Source organism: Carcharhinus amblyrhynchos, chromosome 10, assembly GCF_965287045.1.
Source record: "Carcharhinus amblyrhynchos chromosome 10, sCarAmb.v2.hapA, whole genome shotgun sequence".
Classification (NCBI taxonomy): Eukaryota; Metazoa; Chordata; class Chondrichthyes; order Carcharhiniformes; family Carcharhinidae; genus Carcharhinus; species Carcharhinus amblyrhynchos.
In genome coordinates this window covers 89864661-89879248 of record NC_137333.1, presented here as the reverse complement: position 1 = coordinate 89879248, position 14588 = coordinate 89864661, and the positions used below count along the sequence as shown (strand labels likewise).

General features: G+C 44.8%; 1 protein-coding gene across 1 annotated transcript in view; it reads right to left on the bottom strand.

The window, feature by feature from the left end:
- The window catches only part of mgat4a (alpha-1,3-mannosyl-glycoprotein 4-beta-N-acetylglucosaminyltransferase A), a 254102-nt gene that overhangs the window by 27802 nt on the left and 211712 nt on the right, over positions 1–14588 (bottom strand). The gene's annotated exons all lie outside the window — the stretch shown is intronic.

Genomic DNA, 14588 nt, shown 5'->3' with positions numbered 1-14588 from the left:
AAAAGTGGACTGGAGAAAATATTGCTGCATTTCATTCTTTCTATTATCACGTTGCAATTTTTAGTTGTACATAGGTGAAAAATTTAACCATCGACTTTGAGCTGGGGCACGTTTGCGTCTGCATAAAGAGTGATAAGCATGTTTAAACAGAGAAGTCAGTGCCACATGGGAGCTTAGTAGAGAAGGATAGAGGTTACACAATCAGGGCAAGATTATAAACCAAAAGAGTGAAGAGCTATTGAGGGCAGCTTTTCCAGAATGTTTTATAGTGGGGAATAGCATTCCTTAGGGATCTGATGCAAGGTCATGGCACCCCACTGTGTCTATCAAGAATTTGCACATTCCAAAGTAAGAGGCATCAGTCAAATCTTGAACTAAATGAAACTGCAAAGAGAAATTTACAAGAAGTGGGAATGGGCTAAAAAGTTTAAGTCTTAAAGTTTATTAATTAGTGTCACAAGTATGCTTACATTAACACTGCAGTCAAGTTACTGTGAAAATCCCCTAGTCGCCACTCCTTGGCACCTTTTTGGGTACATTGAGGGAACACACGACCAATGCACATAACTAGCACACTGGTGTCACAAGACATTAACACTGCAATGAAGTTACTGTGAAAATCCCCTAGTCGCTACACTCTGACCCCTGTTCGGGTACATTGAGGGAGAATTTAGCATGGCCAATGCACCTAACCAGCATATCTTTTGGACTGTGGGAGGAAACCGAAGCACCCGGAGGAAACCCACGCAGACTTGGGGAGAACATACAGACTCTGCACAGACAGTGACCCAAGCTGGGAAACGAACTTGGGTCCCTGGCAATGTGAGGCAACTGTGAACAATTGTGCCACCCTCCACTACGCAATCATGTCACCCTAGTAGCAGATGACATTCAACATCAGTACATGGGAGCAGAGCTAGGGTGGAAAGAGTAAGCAAGGCACAGAGAGGGAAATGGTAGAGAGCAAAAGGACAAAGGAGGGAGAAAGTGACATAAAAGGATGGCACATTCAAAGAAAGACGGGGAAAAACAGAGAAAAAAAGGGGAGAGAATGGTAACACAAGGTGGGAGTAAATACTTTCATACTTCAAATAGCATTCCAAATTAAAATGAGGCACTGAATGTTCTAAGCCAAGGCATATTATTGTACCAACATATTACAACAGGACCTATGTTAATGGAAATACACCTTAGAATGGATTTATGTAACACTGGACTTGAGGATGGATCAACTGGAAAAGGAAATCTCCAGGCAAATGAACCTTGAAAACCTTCCTGTGGGGTGGACAGTGCAGGTAGATGTGTGGGGTGGGGTGGGAGGAGGGGAATCCTGATTTTAGATAATTGTTAATATCAATTATGAACTGTAGAACAGAGACCTGTTATAGTTCAGGTCAGAAACTCCGAAGTGTTTTAAGAAGCCCGCCTTGATCATAATTTTTGCATCTTGAATTTGGTTAGGATAAGCATGATAGGTTTCACTTCAGGTGTGATTCAAATGACCCACTAAGGAGCTTTTATCAAACAAGGTTTATTTAAGAATATAGTTAACATGCATAGTAAGAAAATTAACAAGAACTTTTATCAATTGCGAACAAGAAACAGACCAACCGCTATAATGTATAACCCTTAACAAATATATCTAATGTGTTCCAATCAAACAAATCCTGTAGACAAAAGACCCTTTAAAGAGGTTTAGCATAGCAAAGACTAATGCTCACATGATACTGGACTTGAGACCTTTGGATGACATTGCAGTGGATATGATGTGGAGATGCCAGTGCTGGGCTGGGGTGGGCACAGTAAGAAATCTCACAAACAGGTTAAAGTCCAACAGGTTTATTTGGAATCATAAGCTTTCGGAGCGGCATTCCTTTATCAGGTGATGAAGGAGCAGTGCTCTGAATATGTGGTTCCAAATAAACCTGTTGGGACTTCAACCTGGTTTGTGAAACTTCTCACTGTTCTCTGGATAGACTCAGAACAGTTTGAAGTCAGAACAGCTTCCCAGAACACCAGGGACTCCATGTAAGCCACCAACAGCAGATTCCCCCCTTCAGAAAGGCAAGACCTTGCTTTCAGCTAACCAGCAGAATTTCCAAAACCGGGGGAGAGAGAGAGAGAGAGACTTTTTTCCAGCTTGATTTCCCTTCTAAAGCTAATACTCAAACATGCAGCTCCAAACTGAAAATGAAAAAAAACTCATCACCTGACCTGCCAACCAGTTTTTCTCCCAACAATGCAGAGCCATAAACATCCCAGTAAAAATAAACAAATCCCATTTAAGCAGCAATAAAAAGGCTCTTGTAGACAGCTCAGCAACAATGAGAAAAACAAACTGAAAACATCTGCTTACAATTCCAGAGTACGTGATTATAAAAAACATTTCTTAAAGTTACACTAACATCACAGACTCAACACATACATGTCTTTCTCAACAATGGGAATGTATCAATTTCCTGAGACTTGGAACGAGGTTAGATCTTGCAGACTGCCACTTTTGCTGGAGTTGCGCACTGTTTGCATGAGGCTGTTTTAAATATGCCAAGAACTAGAGGTTCTTGAGAAAATCGTCATTTTGAGATCAGCAAACTATTTTTGAGTGTGCAGTTAAAGCAGAACTTGAGCGCATTTGAGACTCACAAACACTGATTTCATTTTTCAAATAGCAGACAAAGATCTATTGCACATTTCAGAGGTAAAGTAGCAGAGTGACTTTGGTACTGAACTAGTAATGCAGAATTTGGATTAATGATCAAGAGGCGCAAGTTCAATTCTGACCATAGCCGCTGAAGAATTTAAATTCAGTTAATTAAATAAATATGGAATTAAGAACCGAGGATTGTCATTGATAAAAAAAATCTGTCCCATTAATGTTCTTTAGAGAGCAAGCTAGGCATTGGATTCAGAGGTGACAAAGGAGCAATGCCCAATCTGCTTCACCAACACCTTCCAAACCTGAGACCACTACCAGCTAGAAGGATAAGGGCAGCAGATGTATGCGAGCACCACCACCTGCATGTTCTCCTCTAAGCCACTCACCATCCTGACTTGGAAATACATCGTGTCCCTTGATTGTCGTTGGATCAGCAGATATTTGCCCTCTATATGCTGTCCACAAAAAGCTGGACAAATCCAACCCAGCCATCTACCACACCAGTACTTCTCTCGAAAGTGATGGAAAGTGTCACCACTGTCAAGCAACAACCTGCTCACTGATGCTCAGTTTGGGTTCCTCCGAGACCACTTGGTACCTGACTGCATTGGAGCCTTGCCTCGAACTTGGACAAACCCACAAAGTGAGGTGTGGAGAGAGCAATATCATGGCAGCATTTGACAGAGTATATTATCAAGAACATGTAAGACAACTGAAGTTATTAGAAATCGGAGGAAAACTCTCCTATAGTTGGAGTCATACCTAGCACAAACAGAGGTGGCTGTGATTGTTAGAAGTCAATCACTTCAGCCTCAAGACATCACCACAAGAGCTCCTCAGTGCAGTGTTCCAAATCCAACCATCCTTAACTGCTTCATCAATGACCTTCCCTCCATCATAAGGACAGAAGTGCCCATGAGTGCTGACAATTAGAGTGTTCATTCCATTCTTAACTCTTCGGGTAATGATGCAATCCATGCCCGGATACAGCAAGAACTAAACAACATTTATGCTCAGGCTGATAAGTGGCAAATAACATTTATGCTGCACAAGTGCTGGACGCTGACCACCTCCAACAAGTGTCATAATCCAGGTCAGAAGCTCTAAGGTGTTTTATGAAGTCAGCCTGGACCATAAATTTTGCACTTTGAATTTGACTAGGGTAAGCATAAAATGTTTCCGTAGATGTTTCCATCTTTGGACTGGGGGAGGAAACTGGAGCACCCAAAGGAAACCCACACAGACATGGGTAGAATGTGCAAACTCCACATAGCTCACCTCAGGTATGATTCAAATGACCCACTAGGGAGCTTTTTACTCAAACAACGTTTATTCAAGAATATAGTTAACACATTAGCAATAACTTTTACCTATTAGAAACAAGAAAATAATCCTGATATTTCATATACTTTAACAACCAAAGGTACTGTTCCAACACACCAAACTTCCTTACAAACATATACTCATCCTAGATTTAGCACAGAAAACAAGGATGTTCACGTGATGCTGGATTGCCAAGTCCTGCAACACCTACCGTGAATTAGTCCTTTGGATAGAAAATTGAAACTCTGACTTCCCAGCCCTGTAACTTTCAGCAGACTTCGAGGTAGAGATAGGGCTACCAGCCAGCAAACTACTTTGAGAGACAGAGGCAATCCTTGCCTCTGGCTACTAGCCACCTAGCTACTAAGAGCTAAATTTCTAATACCAGGGAGAGACACAGAAACACTGCTGTCAGTCTGGATTCTACACAGGTTCTAAGTCACAGGCAGCCAAAATTTAAAGTGAAAGAATTCTTGAGAGAGAAGAGTGGTCCCACCTGACCTGTCAATCATTCCTCCCACAGCAATTCAAAAGGTTGTAAACTCCCAGAAAGTGCATTAGGCCCAGATTAAAAATAAACAAAACCCCATTTAATCCATTTAAGCAGCAATAAAAGAATACTGAATCAGGCAGCCAGTACCATAATGAAAAAAAACAGCACTCACTACTGCAGAGAACATGTCAAAAATACATTTCTTAAAGGCACAGTAGCACCACACAAGAGAGAAACCAACCACAATCCCCTGACATTCGACAGTGTTACTATTATTGCATTATCCATTATCAACATCCTGCGGGTCACCAATGAACGCATTGACAACAGTCAGTCATAGTTGGTTATCTATGGCAAGTAACTCACTCCCTGACTCCTTAAAGAGCCTGCCCACCATCTGCATAGTACAAGTCAGGAGTGTGACAGAATATGCTCCTTTATTCAAGATGAGTGCAGCTCCAACACCACTCAAAAAGTTTGACTCCATCCAGGACAAAGTAGCCTTCTTGATCTGCATCTAATACATTCACTCCCTACAAGCCTGGCACACTGTTACAGCAATGTGTACCATCTGTAAGATGTATTGCAGCAACTCCCCAAAGGCTTTGTCTTTGGATGGTATGGTGGCACAGCAGTTAGCACTGCTGCTTCACAGCTCCAGGGACCCGGGTTCAATTCCCGGCTTGGGTCACTGTTTGTGGAGTTTACACATTCGCCCCGTGTCTGCGTGGGTTTCCTCCCACATTCTGAAAGACACGTTGGTTTGGTGCATTGATCCGAACAGACACCGGACTGTGGTGACTAGGAGAATTTCACAGTAACTTCATTGCAGTATTAATGTCAGCCTTACTTGTGACTAATAAATAAACTTTACTTTTACTTTGTCGACAGCACCTTCCACACCTAGAAGGATAAGGACAGCAGAATTACGGGAACACCAGCCCTGCAAGCTCCCCTCTAAATCACATGCCACGCTGACTTGGAACTGCATTGTTCCTTCATCCTTAGTGATGAAGATCCTGGAACCACCTTGTTACCAGCATTATGGGATTAGTGACCGCACAGAAATTGCAGCATTTCAAGAGGGCGGCTCATTCCCACAGCCCTTACTTCTCAGGGGCAATTAGGGACAGGCAATAAACGCTGTCCTGTGAATGAATTTTTAAAAAAGTTACACTGCATCAACAGAGCTTATCAAGTCCATCGGTTACTGATTATGGTAAATGCACAATTCCTCTCTCCCCTTCTCTAACCGCTGACATTTAATCTGTTGCAGCAACACTAATGAATATATTTTTCCAAACAGACAATTTCATTAGCACCTGACAAATCCAGCTGTCTGGATCTCCCAGCTTTATCTGGTGGTCACCAACACCATTACTGTTGGCTGTCCGAATCAATCTGATAAACTGAATGAGCAAATATAAAACCTTCCAATCACGGGTGAAATAAACACATCTTTCTGGTACTGTTGTGGTAGATGGTGAGGTTACAGAAAGCACAGTTTCTGCATCAACCTCTTAGAATCATGGAATCTCTACAGTGCAGAAGGAGGACATTCAGCCCATCGAGTCTGCACCGACCACAATCCCATCCAGGCCCTATCCGCATACATTTACCCTAGCTAGTCCCTTTGACACTCAGGGGGCAATTTAGCATGGCCAATGCACCGAACCCGCACATCTTTGGACTGCAGGAGGAAACTGGAGCACCCGGAGGAAACCCACGCAGACACAAGGAGAATGTGCAGACCCCACACTTAGTGATCCAAGTTGGGAATCAAACCCGGGTCCCTGGAGCTGTGGGGCAGCAGTGCTAACCACAGTGCTGGCCCAGACCATTAGAAGCCATTCAATACCAAAGTCAAAATAGAAAGAATGTTTTTGCTTAATGCAGAATGGATTACTCCGTTCATCTAAGATGCTCATGAAGACTGTACATCCCAAGGTGGTTTTGATTACTCTAAATGCAAAGATACAAAGATAAATAATTTTATCTTACATATGTACACGGACACAGAGGCCTAAAGGGCAGAATTTTCATAAAATTTGGCTAAGTGTCAGCTTTAGCACGAAAACTGGTGCAAATCCCACCAGCCTCAGTAGTGGGATCCAGGTTGCAATTTTGAAAAAATAAAAATTCCCCATGTGAAAAATGCTGTACCTCTGATGTGAACCATCTGATATGCCCACCTGGGGGTCATCTGAGCAAATCTATCAAGGGGGCATCACATTTAAATAGCTCTACAGTATCTGCTCACAGTCAGACCAGAAAAATGACAGTGAAGAAACCTGCTTCCTTTCACAGAGAGAGTATTTGCCTGATACTGCAGAGAAGAGAAGGGAAACAATCTGCCCTCAGCTGGCATGAGACCCTCCAGCAAGATCATGAACTCTGCATGGGAGACAATGGCAACACTGGTCAGTGCCAGCAGCCTCCACAAGAGGGCAGGGGTGCAACAATCATTTACTCCAGGGCAAGTGCTCCCTGTTCCCTCTCTACACTTCACCTTGCTGTCACCCTTCAGAATGTCCCCTCAATCCCAGTACCCGGTCTCCCACAGGCTTCCTCACATCTCCCGGACTCCACTCTAGGTGAGAAGATTCAACAAGGCCCGAAGCTACAAGTCTAAGTAGATGCTAATGCATCCAAATTTATGATTGCACCATCAGAGGGTGGTTTGAAAGGTTGGCACTCGGAAATCTTACTGGCGCGGATCCCATTTTTGGCCTCGCGGTACTGAAGTGGCCATGAGTGGGATTTGTGTCCATAGCTCACGGCCTATTAACTCACTCCCAATTTCTACATACATTATCATACATAGGAAAATAGGAGGCCATTTGGCCCATCATGTCTATGCTAGGCGAAAAAAAGAGAAATCCAGTCCTAACCCCATCTTCCAGCTCTTGGTCCACTGCTCTGTAGGTAACGGCACTTCAATTGCATAATAAGGGAGGCAATGGCCGAGTGGTATTATTGCTAGACTATTAATCCAGAAACTCAGCTAATGTTCTGGGGACTGGGGTTTGAATCCTACCATGGCAAATAATGAAATCAGAATGCCAAAAGAAGAAACTGGAATTAAGAATCCACTGATGACCATGTAACCATTGCTGATTGTCGGAAAAACCCTTCTGGTTTACTAATGTCCTTTAGGGCAATAAATAGTGGCTAGATAGCGATATCCGTGTCCCATGAATGAATTAAAAAAATGCACACCTCAGTATAGTTTAAGTGCAATGAGGGGTTTCTGCTATTACCATCTTTTCAGGCTACGAGTTCCAGGCACCCATCAGCTTCTGGGCGAAAGAATTTCTCAACTCCCCTTGAATCCTTCAATCAGTTACTTTAAATCAATGTCCCGTGGTTATTCACCTTGTGCTGATGGAAATCTGCCCTTCCTATCCATTTTATCATGGCCCCTCAATGTTATACAATTTGGTGGCGCAGTGGAATTCTCTCTGGACCAGCAATCCAGAGACCCAGGGTGATGGCTCTGGGGACCCGGGACCATGGCAGGTGGTGAAATTTGAATTCAATAAAAATCTGGAATTAAGAATCTACTGATGACCATGAAACCAGTGTCATACAAACCCATCTGGTTCGTTAAAATCCTTTAGGGAAGGAAATCTGCCGTCCTTACCTGGTCTGGCCTACATGTGACTTCAGAGGCACAGCAATGTGGTTGACTCTCAAATGCCCTCTGAAATGCAGGGCAGTTAGAGATGAGCAATAAATATTGACCCAGCCATATTATATGAATACAAAATAAAATCCATTTTCCCTCAGCAGCTCCCTCTGTTCCAAGATGCATTGGACATTCTTTTAGTCAAAGATACATGAAAAATGCTTCCTAATTTTATGGTATTTTCAATACGAAAGAATCATACCCATCTTTTCCGCACATGAATTTGACCAGATGACAAGGATAATAAATACTATCGACATTGATTCTGTCCTGCAGTAGGGAAACCTGATAGTGATCGTACATCACAAATTTAATGCAGCATTAGATAACAGAACTCATACATATATATTCAACTCTAATGAACCTTCATACTATTTTCAAACGATTTTATATCTCTGCGTGTGCATGCTGCCAAATTCTTCTCCAGTCTCAAAGACGGAGCTGCCCAGACTACAAATTTCGGACAAGACAAAGCTCACGAATTCCATCAGCCTCTCAGGTCTAAGAAACAAATCCTCGAAGGGCATAGATTCACAGCGGAGACTTCACTGACTGACACTTCTCACACACACATACAAAAAGAAACAGAACCGTCCCCCGGTAGTCAGTTAAAAAAAAAACTTGAATCCCACCTAATGGCTTATTTCTGTGCTGCATATCAATAAGATATTGCAGCAGAATTAGGCCATTTGGCCCATCGAGTCTGCTGCACCATCCGGTCATGGTTGATATGTTTCTCAATACTATTCTCCTGCCTTTTCCCCGCAACCTTTGATCCACTTATGGAAGAGGATTTTCTTGGGGCGTCCCGCTAGAGGGTGTTGTATTCAGTCAATCTCAGCAAACACAAAGACTTGCAAAAGACAGCCTGTGGTTAAAAACGTTTGTTATTTTATCAAAGCATTGGGAGAGAGATAGTCAGAGGATTCGAACTTCTCCCTGGCATTGCATCACATGGGTACAACAGATATATTTTCGAAGATTCATTCCTCCCCTCCGACCTGTCATCCAAAGCTGTATGGTCCAATTATATCAATACACTTTATTTACTTTGGCCAATAGCACTCTACTTTCTGGCAGAATTAGGAATTGATTGGTCAACCAAACCCAGAAGTTCTTCCCCCGTTGCCTAGTAACCTTACGTCCGCAAATCCGGTTGGTTCGAGGGTCGCCCCTCACACCCGCAGTCCTGGGAACCAGAAGGGAGTCATCTCTCCAGTCTGTTTCCTTATCAGTGGAGGCTGAATTGCAGCTATTTGTTACAAACTATTCGTTAGAAACTAAGTCCTTCTATTTATTTCAATAATCTTGGATGCTTGTAGCTGCCTGGCCTGCCCCTGATAATAAGGTATACACTCTATGCTTCATTGTTCCAAAAGAATGTGGTCTGTCTAATTAAACTTAATTCCCATTATGCCAAGGGGTAAATTGTTTGCCGGCCAAAGCTCATAGGAAATTAAAAAATATAATTTAAATCGATAATACTTGTTCAAAAATGATTATAAATGTGCTTATACAGACAATATCTCTGTAATGTATAGTGAGGCACATTGTGACACCTCTGATATATACGAGGCACACTGTGGTCCCTATTTTAAACTAATCTACTTGTTTTAATAGTCTCAAAAGCATGGATTTCTGTATCCCCTGCTACGACTTACCAACCAAGAACCTCTCTATCTCTGACTTACCTACACTCAATGACTTGGCCTCCACAGCCTTCTGTGGCAATGAAGATGCAACGGATGTACGCGTGGAACTTCTTCCACTAGCATAAAGCAATGATTTGGGATATGAAAACAAAATGCAGCATGTGATCTTTAAAGAACAAGTAAAAGTCAAGGGAGCCGGTTTCAAACCAGCACTTAAACCGGATTGAAGGCAGCTGGTTGGTGCTGGTGGGAGATCGGAGGCATGTTGCCGCGTTCCATGGGGAGGGTAGGAGGTTGGCTGCCTGCCACACTCAGACAGCTGGCACGTCACATCAGCTTCCCTGGGCTGTGCCGTGATGCGAGACGGCTCCTTTAAGGATGCTTGGCTGGCACACTGGCCACATGTCACAAGTTGCGGAAGGGGGGAGAAAACGCATGGCTGATGCTCGGTTGCTGGTAGCTGACATTTATTGCCGGAATCAGACTCCCAGTTTGCAGGTTTAAACACGCCCAGCTTTGTTCACCCACAGTCACACGTGAAAACTGCAATGGGCAGCTGTTGGGCTTTGAAGATATAGATGGGGCGGGTAGGGGAGTTTCCCCACGACTACCATCTTCAATTTTTGGCTACCCATTTTACAGGCAGCAAGTAAACAGCATTCAGATGAAAGGTCACACCCCCGCTCTCAAACTCTTAATCCTTGAAAAGCAGAACTTATCCACCTACCATAAAGCTACAGTCTCGCATGTTTATGTTATCATACTATCTCTTGGCTGTATATCCACAAGGATTTGTATAAGCTTAGGCTGCAAGCAGTATAACCTTGTGAGGTGGTTTAACTCTCTGCTTCCAGATACAATCGTGACGCTCCATCATTGGCGCCTGCAAATCTTACCACTTCTGCCAAGTGTGCGGAACTCTCTGAATCCTACCTCGTGCTGTCCTGTTCGCCCATCGCCCACATGCTAACTGGCTGACACTGGCTCCCAGAGACGCAAACTTAAAGTTTCAGGCATGATCTTGCTGTCCTGCTCCTGCTGCAGAGAGGTTGGAGAATTTGGCACCCAGCCAAATCTGCATTCGTTGCTGCGGGATGGGAAGATCCCAGGGACGTGAACAATCGTAACAAGCCAGCCTCTACTTTGTGCAAATCCTTCTATGGTCTCGTAGTTCCTGTAAGCTCTCCAGCCCTCTGAAAACCTCCAATTCCAGCCTCTTGTGGATTTTTAAAAAATTTATTTGTGGAGCATGGGTGTCGCTGGCTGGCCAGCATTTATTGCCCATCCCTAATTGTCCCTGGGGGCCAGTTGAGAATCAACCACATTGTCATACTCTGAAACCACATGTAGGCCAGACCAGGTAAGGATGGCAGATTTCCTTCCCTAGAGGACATTAGATGGGTTTTTTCCCCGATTTCATGGTCATCAGTAGATTCTTAATTCCAGATTTCTTTTATTGAATTCAAATTCCACCATCTGCCGTGGCGGGATTCAAACCCGGATCCCCAGAACATTAGCTGAGTTTCTGGATTAATAGTCTAGCGATAATACCACTAGGCCATCGCCTCCCCCAGATCCCTAATTCCTTTTGTATCTTCAGCTGCCCAAAAAAGGCTAAAAACCTTGATAAAGCTCCTGGCCAATTTGAGGGAAAATCTGGATCAGACGTGATAATACAGCACAGGAACAGGCCCGTGGTGTTACTGAATAATGGGGCAACAGGGGGTGGTACAAACATTGCTGCCTCACAGCACCAGAGACCCAGGTTTGATTCCCGGCTTGGGTCACTGTGCAGTTTGCACATTCTCCCCGTGTCTGTCTGGGTTTCCTCCCACACTGAAAGACGTGCTGGTTAGGTGCATTGACCCCAACAGGCGCCGAAATGTGGCGACTAGCGGAATTTCACAGTAACTAGTGTTAATGGAAGTCGTACTTGTGACTGAAGTTCTCTCTAGAGCAGGTCTACCCTCAGTCCACACACTGCTGATGACAGCGCAGACCTGGTGGGCAGGTCATGTTATCCGTACGCCAGATGAGCGCATACCCAAGCAGCTCCTTTTTGAGGAACTCTCTGCTGGAAGATGCTCGCGTGGAGGGCAGGAGAAATGTTACAAAGACACACTCAAAGACATTGACACAACCACCTAGGAAACACTGGCACAAAACCGCCCTTCCTGGCACTGCCTCACCCACAAGGGCTATCAAGCTTACGAAACAAGGTGTATTGCTGAAGCACAACTTAAGCGCGAGCTGCGCAAGTCCAGAGCCACCAGCGCAACAACGACAGTGCCTACACAAGTCCGTCCAATATGTGCCAGGACATTCTGTGCCCAAATTGGCCCTGATCAGTCATCTTCAGACACACCACAACCAGCCTCAAAATGACTAATGGTGTCGAGATCCTCATTGACAATGATGGACAAACAACAACTTGTGACTAATAAACTTTAACTCGAGTGGTCTTCTCCTGCTCCTTGTTCAAATAAAATTCCCCCCTGACCACCTACCCTTCGCACTCTAACCTAGTTGAGAAAATCAATTCCAGCACCGATAACCCCTTACTGGGTCACTCTTTCACTAAGCAGGACACACACACACACACACACACACACACAGGATCAGCCTTTGGCCTTCACAGGCAAAGCTATTACAAGAGACAGGATTTGTGCCGTGGACTCCTGCCAAGAGACAGATGGAACAAGAATGCCAAACCTCATCTCACATTTTTCATTTAAATGCCCTCAGCAGGATGAGACCTTCATCTTCTGTCTCTGGCCTGTATTCAAACAAAGCTCAATAAATAAATAAAAACAAACTGCCTTAAGTGGGGAGGGTGATGGGGAGGGGGGGCATTCATCTACTGTCCTGTTTATATTGATATAAAACACTATGCTGTTATTTTAAAAATAAATTTACGAGCATTCCAGATGTAAATTTTTTTGTTAAACTATCTGTTTAACATAAAATTAGGAAAAAAAAAGGGGATAAAAGTGCAGAGTTTCCAATGCTGTGAAGTAACTCTGCTTTGACCTGCAAACTCTGATCTCCAAACCTACGAATTATAGAATCCCTACAGTGTAGAAGGGGACCATTTGGCCCATCAAGTCTGTACTGACCACAATCCCATCCAGGCCCTATCCCCATAACCCTATGCATTTTACCCTAGCTTGTGCCCCTGACATTAAGGGACAATCTACCACGGCCAATCCACCTAACCCACACATCTTTGTGGGAGGAAACCGGAGCACCCGGAGGAAACCCCCACAGACACGAGGAGAATGTGCAGACTCCACACAGACAGTGACCCAAGCCGGGAATCGAACCCAAGTACCTGGCGCTGTGAGGCAGCAGTGCTAACCCATTGTGTCACCGTGCCGCCCTTGGTTGAATGTACCGGACTGGTCCCAGAAAAACAGGCAACAAAAAGCTTGGCAATATGAAATATCGCTGAAAAGGGAGTGCAGTTGAAGGCAAGCCACATCCTGCAACTGTGGAAGAAGCACAAGGCTGGGATTCTCTGACCTCGCCTACGGATGGGATTCTCCAGTCCCGCTGCAGTGGATTGAGATTTAGCCCAGCGCCGAAGTCTCCATTCTCGCTGGCAGCAGAGAATTCTGGCCCGAGAATGCTTCGCATCAACTAGACTTCTCATTTTCTGCTCTCGGGGGACCAGCTCAAACCATATTTGGCTTTCACTTCACAGCTCAAAGCTAAAGGCCAGAATTTTCCAGCTGTTCATACTGTTGGGATTCCCCTGTCCCACAGGCTTCCCGTCGACATAGGGTGACGTCAACGGGAATTCCCATTGACACTGGCGGGTCCAGAGAATCCCATGTGCTAGTAAACAATGTGCCGGCTCCCACCGGTGGGTAACATGCAGTTGGAAGGCCGGAGAAGTACACCCAAAATGCTTCAAGTAGAATCAATGCACAAAGCAAGATTTTGCATTCAGTCACCTTGGCTATGAAGAAAAATATGCAAATAAGTCAAAAAAATTTCCTGGCTCATTAATTAGAAACAATTGGGACTGAACTTCCGCGGACTGGCACTGTTGGATTACCCCCCCATTCCTACTTCCTTATCTGAAATTCTTCTCGATCCCACCTTGCCCCGTCCTTCTGGCTCAGGCTGGGCAGGATCTGGGTAGCAAACACACCCCCAGGGCCTAGCACGAGCAAGTGTAGTCAGATCTGCCACACCCCTTTTTTACAGCACTAGCTGCCATAAACCGGTTAAGTTGGTGGTGTCAGGGAGGGGTAGTACTCTAGTGGGGGAGCATGTCGCGTCCTTTCAGGGCGGTTTGTCCATCCTTTGTCCCCACCTGGCACTCAGCTCTCACCTGTGGCTCCCCGTGGCTGTTTGCACGCGACAGTAGTCACACCCTGGACAACGGCTTCGACAAGCCGGCCAAACCAGGTGAGGGTAGCCGATGGGTCTCAACCCTCGGTGAGGTAGGGAGACGTCTACCTCAGCAGGTGAAGACAGACTCCGGCGGATTGAGTGGACGAGACCAATGGAAGGTCCAATGGTCAAGAAGGCGGTCTCTGTAAGGGTCGTGGGACGCGAAGAGCAGGATACAGAAGACATCCTGGTCAACCACTGCACCACTGGAGTCCCGTCTCCAGCCGTCTTGACTCATCTTGCCACTAGATCCAGATGGGAATTGGGAAGGGAGAGTGAGGCTGACGTTGCGCAACTCTCCCTCACTTTAATCCAAATCAAGCGCGAGTCTCGACACCATCATCATTACACAAGTCTGTCCAATATGTGCCAGGA